The sequence below is a fragment of the Melospiza melodia genome, chromosome 24 (assembly GCF_035770615.1).
Source record: "Melospiza melodia melodia isolate bMelMel2 chromosome 24, bMelMel2.pri, whole genome shotgun sequence".
In the NCBI taxonomy this organism is placed as follows: domain Eukaryota; kingdom Metazoa; phylum Chordata; class Aves; order Passeriformes; family Passerellidae; genus Melospiza; species Melospiza melodia.
Window position 1 is genome coordinate 12,413,909 of NC_086217.1, and position 13,185 is coordinate 12,427,093.

Below are 13,185 nucleotides of genomic sequence, written 5' to 3' on the forward strand. Positions count from 1 at the left end.
GAGCTCCGGCAGGGGTTTACCTCCTCCACAGGAGGTGTGTGCCTGAGCTCCCTGCCTGCAGCAGCAGCAGCTGCTGTCCAGGGAATCTTGTGTGACACCAAATGTGTTTCTGGGAGCATGGCAGAGGCAGGAGCCCTGCTCCCTGTGTCCTGCTGGGCTGCTGCAGCACGGGGCATGTGGAGCTGCTGCCTGGTGTGTGCTGTGTCCAGGGAGCCCCAGGCTCAGCCCAGGCCCCTCTGGGTCCCTCTCCTGTGCTGTCCCCAGGCCCAGGGTCTGTTCCCACCCAGCGCGCTCCCACCCCTTGCCGTGGAGCTGGAGCCTCATTTATTCTGAAGGGAAGAGAATTCACATCTCAGCGACCAACGGGAACCCAAATACAAATAAATTTCTCTCAAAGTGCAGTCGTTGGAGAAAACTAAAGGCCGTTAGTCAGGCTGACATCAGAGGAGCCGCATTCCCTCTGACAACCCGCTCAGCCTTATGTTTTATTCACCAGGCCTGAAAAATACCTTCCCGAAGAGGGGGCCCATAAATAAACCAGCGTGATGAATATTACACGGGATAAAAACTGATAAAGCTGGGCTCCAACCAGGAGCTGCACGAGGAGGTTACAGAAGCACGGGGGTTCATTACATCTGATCCAGCCTGACGGGCTGGGCTGGGCGTTGGGATGGGAAGGGGCATCCCTGGGGATGCTTCGGGGTCCTGGGAGAGAGGGGAGTGAGACCAGGCCAAGCCAGCCTGCTCCTGGACCATGGGAGAGGCAGGCTGGGGGCACTGCAGGGTCAGGGGTGTCCCGGCAGGTCCTACAAACCTCCTTTGGAAAGTTCTCCTTGCTCCTTCTTGGGAACGCCAGGCTGGACCCCGAGGGGAGCAGAGCAGCCCCCTGCCCCGCTCCTCCCCACTGCGCAGCAGGCAGGAACCTTGAAATACGAGCACTTAGCTTTTTATTACCCCATTTAATTGCTGCCTGACAGCCTAATCCAGCATTAAAAACACCAGAGCTCAGGGGAATTCGCCATTGTTATTCAACATGGATCTCTCCCCGTGCTCAGAGGTCCCATCTGCTGCTGCCTTCCACCCGCTGGCTCCTGGGACATGCTGGTCCATCCTTGGTGCTGCTGGTGGGGATTTCCTCCTGCTGGAGGTGACAGAAGGGGGATCAGGGGGAATGAGGAAGGAGCTGGGGCCCGTGGGCAGCAGGGGCAGAGGGCTGGGGCTGTTGGGGTGAACCTGGGCTGTTATCAGGGCACTGTGGTGCTCACAGGCTGCAGCTGGGATAGAAACACCCATGGCTCTCCCCAGCTCCACAGATGTGAAAAGCAGTTGGGGAAATCACTTTTCCTCCCTGCCAGCACTTAACCCAAACTTCCCCCAGCATGGCAGAGGGGCGGCCCAGCCCAGCCTTGGAGAGGCCAGTGAGTTATAGTAATGGACGCTGTGCAAAGTGTCTGTGCTGCCCATAAATCCATACCCTCCTGCAAGTGCAGATGGGCCATAACCGTCCATCATCCCCAGGCAGCGTGGCTGTGCCAGGGTGGGTTTCTCCTCTGCTGTTTCTGCAGCTCCAGGGAGCTGCAGCAGGAGCACGAGCAGCCCCGTGGGTTAAGGGGCACAAACGGGGGGTGTCCTGAGGCTGGGGCTGGTGCGGGCACTGAGGGGAAGGTGGCAGGACCAGGGTTGAACCCTGCTCTCTCTGGCTCACCTGCATTCCATGGGGTGACTCTGCAGCAGTGCTGGAGGTGGGCAGGAGGGAAGGAGGGTGCCAAGCTCAGAGCTGCTTTGGTGCTGCTGGGGCTGAGCAGGAGCAGCAGCCCTGCCTCACCCAGAGCACCAGAATGCCCTGGCACAGCCTCCGGGCACCTCCATTGGCATTTCTGCATCCCGTGGCAGCAGGGCCCGCCGAGGCTGGCATGTGGCAGGCAGCTGTGAGTGCTGGGCACGCTGGAACTGGGTTGGAGCTCCTGCTGCCAGTGTGGGAGGGTCTCTTTCCTTGAGGAATGACCTGGAATTCGATCAGGCAGCTTTTATTAGATTGTGAGACTGGAAGTGTAACTGTGCAGGATCAAAGGGAAGCCGGCAGTGCCGCGAACCAGGACCTGCAGGGCTGGGCGAGAGGAGCCACCCTGGGAGATGGAAATGCCCCCAGCAGGATGCTGAGGGACTCCAGCTCCTCACGGCAGAGCCGCTCTCATGCAGCCCGGATGCCTCAGTGGCTGCTGAGGGACAGCAGCCTCCTCTGCTGAGTGCCACCAGCTCTGGGGCCACTCTGCCCTGTGCTATCAGCCAGGACCTCTGTACCAGGACTAAGCTGGAGCTTAATCAGGGAGAGGGAAGGTCCTGGACACGGCCAGTCCTGGGGGCTGCAGGGGTCCCAGCAGGGCTGGTGCTGGCAGCAGCACTCAGGAGGCACTGGGACCGGGCAGGATGGGCAGGGAGAGCAATTGCAGCAGTGATTAAAGGCACCTGGGCAGAGCTGACAGCTCGGGGTGCCCACGGTGGCAGGGAGCAGCTGTGTGTCCCCTGGCCGAGGGCTCTGGGTGCCAGCCGGGCTCTGGGTGCCAGCCGGGCTCTGGGTGCCCTGGCCGAGGGCTCTGGGTGCCATTCTGTTCTGTGCTGCTGCCCCTGCCAGGCCGCTCTCCCGCTCCGGCCGCTGCTGCTCCTGCCGGGGCCGTTCGGACACTCTGGCAGCACGGCCGGGTTTATTAAGCCAATAAAGCACTGTAAAGTACCCGCACAGTGGAGCCCCCTGAGGTGTCCTTGTGCACAGAGAGGAGCTGGGGGATGCCGTGATTGCTCTGTCACGCTCAGAGATGGAGAGGAGCGGGCAGCGCTGCGCCAGGCTGCTGCTGCTGCTGCTGCTGCTGCTGCTGCGGCGCCGGCGCGGCTGCCTCTGCTCCAGAGCCCTCCCTGCCCTGCCCCTCACTGGCCCTCTGCACTCTTTTAGGCATTTCTGGCCCTCAAGGGGCTGCACAATCGGGGGATGCTGGTGGCATCTCCCTCACCCATCCCTGGTGCCTGTGGCTGCCCGGGGAGAGCTTTGTCTCACCCTCTGCCTGGGGCTCCACTCCATTCCCAGAGCTAGGGAGCTGCTGTGTTTTAAAACCAAGCAGATTTTAAAAGCCTGTTCACAGGTTGGTAGAGAAACAGCTGATCCCAAGCACCTCAAGCTCCCAGAGGGTTTGTGAGGGGTGCAGAGCACCCCTGGGATGGCGATGGCTGCAGCCCTCCCGGTGCTGCCGGGCGCTCCTGTGGGTGCTGGTGGCAGGCACTGCTCCAGCAGCATGCAAAGCAGGCCCTGTGTAATAGATAATAATTAATAGACTGCTCTGGTGGCAAGCTAGGTAAGTAGATAAATAATTTTAATTATCCTTGGGGAGGCTGTAAAATTCGCACACAGCCCTTTATTAAACTCTCTGTTTACAACAGTCATTTATATTGTGTGTCATTTTGCATAAAACCCCCCTGGGGCCGAACAACAGCATGCAGCACCGTCCCTGGCACTGCCAGCACTGCTGCTGCTCAGGAGGGCAGGGAGCAGGGCCTGGGGGACACAGAGACCCCAGCCAGAGGCAGCTCCAGCTCTCCCCTCAATGCACCCACCTGAAGCTGGTGCTGCACCCCAGCCCTGCCGAGTTCTGCCCACCTGGGGATCCCTGGGGGCTCCCGCAGACCCCAGCCCTTTCACAGCAGAGTTGATGGGTTTGTGCTGATGGCAGGGTATTTTTTTCCTCCTTTTTTTGCGCATGTCTCTCAAAAGAGCCATAAATTCCAAGCTGTGAAATCCCGCTGCGTCAGCAGTCTGCAAAATGAAGTGATATTAAACGTGACAAAAGTCCCTCTAATTCACCCTGGCCAGTTCCTGCTTCCCTCCCCAAAGCTGTAACTGAGAGGTGGAAGAGTGGAGGTTGCCGTTGTCCCTGCCTGGAATCCACCGAGCCATCCAGGCCTGAGAATTGTATTAATTAGGGATTATTTACAAATGACTCTGCTCTGGCTGTGCCGCACGCGCTGCCCTGTGCACAGGTGTGTCCTGCCGCGTGTCACAGGCGTGTTCACCTGCGCTCCCGAGCATCTCCTCATTGCTGCAGCTCCCGGGGGTGGCTTTGCAGGGGCAGAAGGACGCAGGGGCGAGCTGTTACCCTCCCTGTGACCCCTCGTGCCCTGGCTGTGCAGCAGAGGCGCCGCTGCCGTGCCGCAGTGCCCTCACTCGCAGAGCCCTGCACGCCACGCACCGATCCTGTTCCAGTGGCAGATTCCAGCAGAGCCCCTGCCGGCCTCAGCATGAGCCTTTGGGGATTTGAAATCACTTTTACAGGAACAGTGTGTGTTTCTCTGCTCGTGGATGGGTTCTGTGCTGTCCCCACTGCAGGCACGAAACTCTGCAGAAAGTCGTCGAGTAATTGTAGAGTTTAATGTCCCCACAATGGGGCCGACATTTGTGTCATTAATTTTAAAACGCTTTATTTCATCTCTGTTAAGTCAGACTCATTTTCAACAAGCTGAGTAACTCCTTCTCCCTAACTGTGGAGTTGTGTTTGATAATTTCCTTCCCCGTGTGGGGTCTGTTCCTGTCCTGGGAGGTCAGTGAGATGGCAGGACAGGACAGAGCGCTGTGCTGTGCTGTGTTACCTGCCCAGGTGATCCTGGTGTGTCCCCCAGACAGGGAGGACAGGACAGAGCGCTGTGCTGTGCTGTGCTGTGTTACCTGCCCAGGTGACCCTGGTGTGTCCCCCAGACAGGGAGGACAGGACAGAGTGCTGTGCTGTGCTGTGCTGTGCTGTGTTACCTGCCCAGGTGATCCTGGTGTGTCCCCCAGACAGGGAGGACAGGACAGAGTGCTGTGCTGTGCTGTGCTGTGCTGTGCTGTGTTGCCTGCCCAGGTGACCCTGGTGTGTCCCCACAGACAGGTAGCTCTCACTGTCTCTCCTCTGGGGTACACAAAGAGCTGTGCTGCCCACCCACAGGTGAGGTGCAGGGAGTGGTTTGGGGTTGGGAGCCTGTAGCAGGGGTTGTTTGGGGTCTCGGAGCAGGAAGGAGCATTCCCCAGCATGCTGGGCCAGGGCTATCAGTTATTTCAGCAATTGATGGTATTGATGCCATGCTAGCTGAGGAGGCCACTGGAGGGCTGTTCTTCCAAATCATTACATTCAGAGCTGTAGTATCCCCTTTTCGTATAAATCCTGACAAATAAAGATGAAGCAGGGCCTTTCCCGTGGAGCTGCAGCCCAGAGTCAGGACTGGCACTGTTTGGGGCACCCCTGTCGGGATGGGCAGACGTGCCAGAGACAGGAAAGCTGCTCTAAGGGACTGTCACTGTTGGGTCCCCTCTGCTGCGTCTCTCATAGGATAGGAGAGCTCCCAGGGGTCTCTCCATGGTCAAAATCCAGAGGGCACGGGACACACTGTGGGGATGGACCCTGATTGTGAGCATTTGATGGCATCAGTGGCAGCAGGAGCACCCCAAGGTGCCTGGGGAGCAGGAGGAGCCTGTTTCCCTGGGGATGGTATCCCCACAGCTCCTGGGGTGCTCCTGTGCCCGTTGGAGCTGGCACACAGAGCTTTGGGCACCCACGGGCCCACAGAGGGGCTCCTTCCATTTGCTTTTGTTGTTTTTCATTTCAAGATGAAATTAGGCTGCATAAAGAAAAGCCCAGCCTTTTCTTGCAGCACTGCATCAGTGCATCCCTCGAGGGGAAAACACTCACACGGAGGTTTTCAGGTTTTCCTGCACTTTGCCTGTCCTCGTGTCTCCATCAGGGCTTTCAGAACGCTCACCCCTGGCCAATTCCCTGCGCGCTGCGTCGGTGCTCTGGGGTTTGTTTCCTTTTCTCCTATTGTTTTCAATCAATTTCACAGTAGGTTTGTGGTTGGGATAAAAGCATCCCCTGCTCTCCACTCGCCTGGCAGCGCTTTGTGTCTGTGTGTCCCTGCTGATGCCACCCCAGGGTGAGCAGGGTGGGTGCTCCTCGTCCATGGCTCACCTACCTCTGCTCCAGGGCTCGTGCCGTGCCCAGGTGTCCACAAAGGATGCCCTGAAATCCATGATTTGCCCTGAAATCCATGATCTTCTCTCACAGTCGTGTCCTGCTCGGCTGCTCCGTGTTCCTGCTGGCTCCTCCAGCCCCTCTGGTCCCCCTGTCCCTGCTGGCTTCATCCCAGACGTTCTCCTATCTCCACACCCCAGCGTGGATCCATCTCCTTGTGCCCTGTCCCACAGGTTATCAGGGAGAGGCTGAGCCACAGGTTAATTTACAGCGTGTGGGGAGGGGACGGGAAGAGCTCTGCCCGCTAAATAAGTCATGAGGCCGGATCCCAACAGCACAATTAGAATCCTCCATTAATGATTATTTATGGGGCTGGGAATGCTTATTTAACCTGACTATATTAAATATTAAACCAAATTATAATATTTATACCGGTATTTACAACAAAAGGAGGCGGTGGGTGGCTGGGGCAGGCCAGGTGAGTGAGGGAGGTGTGTCCAGTGCCACAGGGGTTGTGGGCAGCACTCAGGGCTGTGGGGACCAGAGCAGCAGTCATGGTTCTGTCATTTACCCCAGCCCAGCCATAGCTTCAACCTAAGTGGCAGGAATGCTGCTGGAGGAAGGGGAAGGAGTTTTGGGTGGGAGATGGTGTCTCCCAAACTGGGGCAGGAGAAGGCAAAGGAGCCCTAGTGGATGTGGGGTCAGAGGGATGTGCCCATAGCTGTGCTGCTTTTGTCACCTTGGAGCTGGAGGTGACAGCTGGGCCTCGGGGTCCCTGCTGGGGCTCCCGCTGTTGGGGTTCCCTGTGCCCGGTGCTGCTGCATGCTGGAATGCAGCTCCCTGTGGCAGAGCCACGGCCCTGGTGCCACCAGCCCTGGGAGCTGCAGGGGCTCAGTGCAGATCCCTGCGCGCTCCTGAGCCGCCGTGACGGCCGGCTCTGCAGCCCGCTGCAGATAAAATGATGATTAAGGGGTCCCACCCTATAAGCAGACAACCATGTTGACCTTATTTAGGCTCCTAATCAATTTGCCCCTGGTGTGATTAATTGAGATGCCTGCCATCGATTTGCTGTGCGACAGGAGCGGCTGAGGTGGGATGCAGTGGATGCAGCAGGCAGATCTCTGCGGCGGCCGAGCGAGGCTGAGCTGGGCAGCTCCAGCCAGGCAGGGTTAGCCCAGCTCTGCTCAGCCCTGCTCCCAGGGCAGCTCCTGCAGCTGCCCGTGGGCTGCTCGTGGGGCTGCAGTGGGGTTTGCACCCCCTGGGAGCATCCCCAAAAGGTGCCATGGGCACGGCACCTGGGAAGGACGGTGTGCTCTTCTGAGCCAGACAGCAGCTTGGGAAAGAGCCCTCATGGCCCTGCCAGTGCCAAACCCTCTGCGGGGGCTGGTGAGACCCCTCCCGAGGTGTGGCCCTCCCCAGTGCCCCTGAAGGAGCTGTTCGGGGACCACCAAGCACCATGAACCCCACATGAGTGGGAGAGGCCCTGCCCAGAGCCGCCAGCTGGGGACGAAGGACCTACAGCACGGATGATTGGAAAGGATTTTCTAGCTAAATTGCTGAGCAGATGGATTTACCCTGGACTGATCCTTGTGGACTCTGGAACATTTTCTCTCCTGTCACAGCTCCTTTTTATGACCTGCCATTTGCTCCAGCAAGCGAGAAGTGAGCCCTTGGCACGCAGCTCCTGTGGTTAAGGGAGGCAGCGGCCGTGCTGCCCGCAGCCACAGCTCCTTGTCAGGAGGGTGCTGGGGCCTGGCAGGGCACCCCTGCCCACCCTGGCACCCCGGGCACTGGCAGGGGCTGGAGGGTGGCAAGGGGCAGCAGTGGCTGAGGCAGAGGAGCTGGCAGGGCTGGCACGGGGCATGCTGTGCCAGAGATGCAGCCACTGTTTATATTTCTGTTTATATATCTGTTTATATTTCTGTTTATGTCAGATCATTGCAGTAACACCTGCAGAGGGGCATGGCCAGCAGGGCTCCAGATGGGAGGCTGTGGAGCAGGGCAAGCCTGGAGCCACATCCTGGCCTGGGAGAGCCCTCTGTGGTGCAGTGTGGGCAGAGGTGACTCTGGGGGTGCTGGGTTTTCCCCCTGCTTTGCCATCAGTGATTCCATCAGGGATTCCATCATCAGCACTTCCCCACGGTGATCCCACCCACTCCTTTGGCTTCTGCTGTCCCAGCTGGTGACTGATATTTCTCTTTCTTAGAAGAAGGGAAGGACAACACAATCTTCCACCCAAAGCCCTTCCCCTTCCTCCAGCAGCATCCCTGCCATTTACATTAAAGGCTATAATGGGCTGGAGTAAATGGAGCAGGTTTGCAATTAGTTTTCCAAGTACTTATCTCATTAAAGTAAATGAATTATTGATTTAGTGACACTCATGCTTTTAGTGAGCAGCACGGTGCCATCCCTGCTCCGCCGCTGGCTCCTGCAGCCGGCCCTTGCACGCTGCTCCCGTGGGCACACGTGTGTGGGCATGTGGGCACTGAGCAGCAGCTCTGCCTCTCCTGGCCTGGGAGCCAGCACGGCCACGCTGGGCAGGAGAGCAGGAGCTGCCTTTGGGAGGGGCCCTGCTGAGCTGGGAGGGATGGATGGGGACCTGCTGCACCCTGGAGCAGCTGTGGCAGCTGTGCCAGGACAGCTCCTGCCGGCCCATCCTGCTGTGCAGGGGATGGCAGGGAGGGAGCTCGGCTTGCTCTGGGGCTGTTGGTGCAGCACAGGGCGGGCATGGGGCTGGCATGGGGCTGGCAGGCAGGGTGAGGAGCTGCTGTGGCTCCCTGTGCCATCCCAGCCCCTGCAAGGGCACGGAGCAAACAGGGTGTGGGGATGCTCAGCTCTGGCAGAGTGTGGCTGCAGGCGGATGAAGCACTGACAGGCCGTGCTGGAGCCAAGGGCTCGTGGCTGAACCTGCCGCCCCCAGCTCGCTGCTGATTCAGCGCTTTTGCTCTCCTCTGCGCAGAGATTTCATCTCTCCTGTAAGACAGAGCACTCCACGAACGGAGAGCTGCCTGCTCGGAGCTGCCCGGGCAGGAGGGGCTGCGCTGTCCGTGCTGGGGTGTCCATGCTGGGCACTCTCCCCTGCAGCTCCCGTGCCTGGGGGATGCCACAGGGGGCAGTGCCAGGGATGCCAGCAGGATGCCGGGAGTGCCAGGCTCCTCCGGCCGTGCCCGCTGCGCCAGCGGGCGCCCCTGGCTCACAGCAGGTTCAGGAATGGCACTGGAAGCTCTTTGATCTCCCGGCCAGCACAAGGAGGTGCTGATGGGCTGGGAGGAGGCGCCAGTGGCCAGCAGGAATTGCAGGAAGGATTTCAGCTGTTCCTCAGGTGGGGTTTGGTGCCCAGCAGGAATTACAGGAAGGATTTTGGCTGGGATGCTCACAGGTGTTATTTAGGTGGGGTTTGGTGCCCAGCGGGAATTGCAGGAAGGATTTTGGCTGGGAGGCTCAGAGCTGTTATTCAGGTGGGTTTGGTGGCCAGCAGGAATTGGCTGAGAGGTCACAGCTGTTACTCAGGTGGGGTTTGGTGACCAGCCTCTGCCCCAGTCTCTGCCCCTGCCCCTCCTGCCCCTGCCTCCAACGATGCTGGGAGCGGGATGTTTTATATTCCTTAGCTGGGGAAAAAAAAAATCCCTTCTCGTTTAATTAAAAATGTTGACATTGTGCCTGGCCATCCCACCCGCCGGAGAAGGTGGTTATAAATTAAACATTAAACCTTTAATGGCCCATAAAGAAATTTTCGCTGCTGTTCTGTATATGGGGATATAAATAGAGAGGGCTGTGGGGGGAGGGTGGGACATTATTGTTCCTCAGCCAGATAATCTTTGCTAATGAATTTAATTAAAAGCAAAATTAATTTAGGATTTTTGGTGGAGGGAATGGGGGTTAAAATGTACTTTGAGAAACTACCAAGAAGTTTCCCAGCAGATCAGAGCCAGGCCTGCCTTGGTTTAAGTGTGGGGATGGGGGTGATGGGGGGCAGCTTTCATGGCATCCCTGCAGCTGGGTGACACGGGTTGCATTTCTTGTGCAGACCCCCTGATTCTGATCCAGGTGGGTTTGGCTGGGCTGGGATCACCTGTTCTGGCAGCAGGTCCCTCTGGGGCTGTGCGAGGCTCCAGGTGGAGTTGGTCAGCCCAGACCTGCAGAGAAAAGCAGAGACTGGACCAGGATCCCCCCAGATCCTGCCCAGAGCTGCTGCTGCGCCTCTCCATCAATGCTGTGCCAGGGGTTTCCCTCTCGTGCTCTGTTCAGACAGGCTGTGGCTGAGCATCCCCTCCCTGTGTGTTCTGGGACCACCGGAGGCCTGTGCTGGTCTGGAGCTGGGCTTGGCCCGTCCCTGTGTGTGCCAGGAGCGTGGCACGGCCCAGCCAGGCCCATCCTGGCTGCGAGGCCCCGTGGTGCTGCGGGGAGCTTCTCAGAAGGCGCCTTTCCTGGGAAATGTGTTTGGGAAATGCAGTTACCCACGGCCGAGCCTCCCCCGGGAGCGCACGGAGTCAATTATTCATTGCAGAGAGGCAGAGCGGGCTCCCAGCGCTCCCAGCACTCGCTGCCAGCCCTGCCAGCCCTGCTCTGTGCCTGCTGGGCCGTGCCCTGCTCCCAGCCTGGACCCCGGTGGGCGCTCCCTTGGCACAGCTCGGGGGTGGTGGCCGGGGCAGGAGGCTGTGCCAGGCCTGCGGGGCTGTCAGCATCGCTGGGAGCCAGGGAGCCCCCAAACATCCCTGTTAGGGCACCCACAGCTGGGTCTGCCCTGGCCTGGGGAGGGGGACCCCCAGCCTGGTGAATGCCTGGTGCAGGGTGAGAGCGTTTGCAGGGCTTTTATCATGAGAGTGCTAATGGAAGTCAGCACCAGCCTAATGAGCTGTACTCCTCCATGAATCTGATTCATTGAGGCAGGAATTACCATAATTGATTATCCTGCTGCGTGCCTGAGAGCCGTGTTTGCTAACAGAGTTGCCTGGGAGCAGTGTCTGTGCATCCTGAGCCGCCGGACCGGACCGTCCCTGGGCTGGTGCTGCTGGGACCAGCTGTGGGCTCAGAGCAGCCCCCAGGCACCCCCAGGGTCCTGAGCCCCCCTCGGGACCCTCGCCGGGGGCTGCTGGCCCTGCACTGGGGGCTGAGCATCTCCAGAGCTGCTGGGCAGGTGGGAGCCAGCGCCCGCCGGCCCCAAGGCACAGGAACAGGCACACACAGCCCCCCTCACTCTTTAGCCACTCCTGGGATGTCTCAGCCATTGTCGTTATTTCTGAGGGGCTAACGTGATTGATGGATGTTTGCCTTGGCCACGCTGCAAAAGCCAATTAGTTGAAGTGCAGCTTTCAGGAAGTTTTCTTTGAAATTTGGCTTAATTTCCAAGAAGTGCCCAGAGCCAGGAGAGCAGCGTGCCGCAGGGGCTGCTCCTCGCAGGAGCGTGTCCCTGTGCTACTGTGGGCTGAGGGCTTGGGATGCAGATGTGCAGCCAGCATTGGATGGCAGCTGTGCCCTGTGGGGTGTGTGGGGCTGTGCCTGCAGGGCTCTGGGGCCCAGGAAGGGACCCTGGGTTCCTGGGGCACTGATGGGGCTGAAGGAGAGGGATACTGTGCCCACCACCCCGGGCATGGGGCTGCTGGGTGCTTGTCACTGTCAGACATGAAATAACACGACACAGACACGCTGCTGTTTCCAAGGTAAAAAGGGGAAGTTTATTTTTTGACTCTAACATTTATAATTTCCAAAAGTGACAGTGGATTGGAGGGTGACAGTGCCACCTCTCCAATGACACTGGACAAACCAACAGCCCATCAAATTTCTCCTCCTCCGTAAAAGAATGCAAACCAATGAGTTATTTACAGAAAGTGCGTGAGAAAGTTCATTACAAGAATGTAAGCATCAGAAGGCTTAGAAAATCTTAAAAAACCAGGGTGGCAGGGGCTGATGCTGCTTGGCTGGCCTGGGCTGAGCCCCTGGCCTGGCCAGCACAGGCTCCCCAGTGCCCAGGGCATGTCACTGACATCCAGCTCACATCCCAGCCCCGTGCACACATGGGCAGGCAGCACTGACTGTGACAGGTTAGTGGTGATGATGATGATGATGATGATCACTGATTTTAACCCTTCCTCCCCTTGCCTGTGTTTTCCAGAGCGCCCCGTGCGAGCGCCGCGGGAGGAGCTGGGCTCAGTAAAAGGTACGGAGGGTTGGGGTCCCAGCCGGGGGCTGCCTTGGCTCTGCCCCGGCTGCTCCCGGGGTTCCTCCTGCATCCAAACCTGTGTGTGTGGGGTGGCAGGGCAGGGCAGGGCAGGGCCTGGGGCTCAGGGACGGGGCTGGGGGCACAGAGCTGCTCCCGGGGTCCCTCCTGCATCCAAACCTGCGTGTGTGGGGTGGCAGGGGCCCCGTTCTGCGGCAGTTGCTCACCCAGGAGATGTTTGTCCCCAGGGTTCTGGGAGGGTCACCACAGCTCACAGTGTCCCAGGCTGAGGCAGGGCATGGCTGATGTGAGTGGAAGGTGAACCAGAGCAGGTGCCCTCTGCCAGCCTGTGCCCGCTGCTCAGCTGTGGGTGGCTCCTTCCTGTGCCACCCTCACATCTCTGGACTTTGCAGCATCAGGAGGAGCCCATCACAGAGGGGACACTGCATCCCCCAGGGTCCATCCCACTGAGGACAGCCAAAGCCAGTGGAGTAGAGGGGCAGGGAAAGCTGAGGGGCTGCAGAGGATGAGTGTGGTGCATCATCCACAGCTCTGGGCCCTGCCAGGGGCTGGGGGTGCCAGGGCGTGCCAGAGGCAGTGGCACTGCGCTGCAGGAGCTGCTCACATGCAGGGCTGTGAAGGGGAACACTCCCATCCTTGGCACACACAGGACAAGGATGGAGGTGACCTGCTGGGAGGGGATTGTGCTCTGGAAGGGACCTGAGATCCCGTGGGAAATGTGGAAAAAGAGCTGCCAGGAGGAGCAGGAAGGGTGGGAGCAGGGTGTGCAGGGAGTGAGGATGGACGGGAGGAAGGCTGGTGGGAGCAGGGTGTGCAGGGAGTGAGGATGGATGGGAGGAAGGCTGGTGGGAGCAGGGTGTGCAGGGAGTGAGGATGGACGGGAGGAAGGCTGTCCTGTGCTGGGCTGTGCTGTGGGCCTGGGACACTGCTCAGCTGCAGGGGAGGCTGTGGGGCCGGGCTGCCCCAGCCCTGTGCTTGCTGGTGTCTCAGTGGTTCACTCCCCATTGAGGAGGGGGCTTT

The 13,185-nt window shown here is 59.2% G+C and overlaps 1 protein-coding gene across 10 annotated transcripts in view; it reads left to right on the top strand.

Moving 5' to 3' along the window:
- RBFOX3 (RNA binding fox-1 homolog 3) overlaps window positions 1-13,185 on the top strand; it is a 121,836-nt gene that overhangs the window by 84,158 nt on the left and 24,493 nt on the right. For 8 of the 10 annotated variants that reach the window (XM_063176076.1, XM_063176070.1, XM_063176078.1 and 5 more), the window contains exon 3: window positions 12,100-12,144. The exons of the other annotated variants lie outside the window; for them this stretch is intronic. The gene's annotated coding sequence lies outside the window, so the exon portion shown is untranslated. The remainder of the gene's footprint in view (window positions 1-12,099; window positions 12,145-13,185) is intronic. 10 annotated transcript variants of the gene reach the window in all.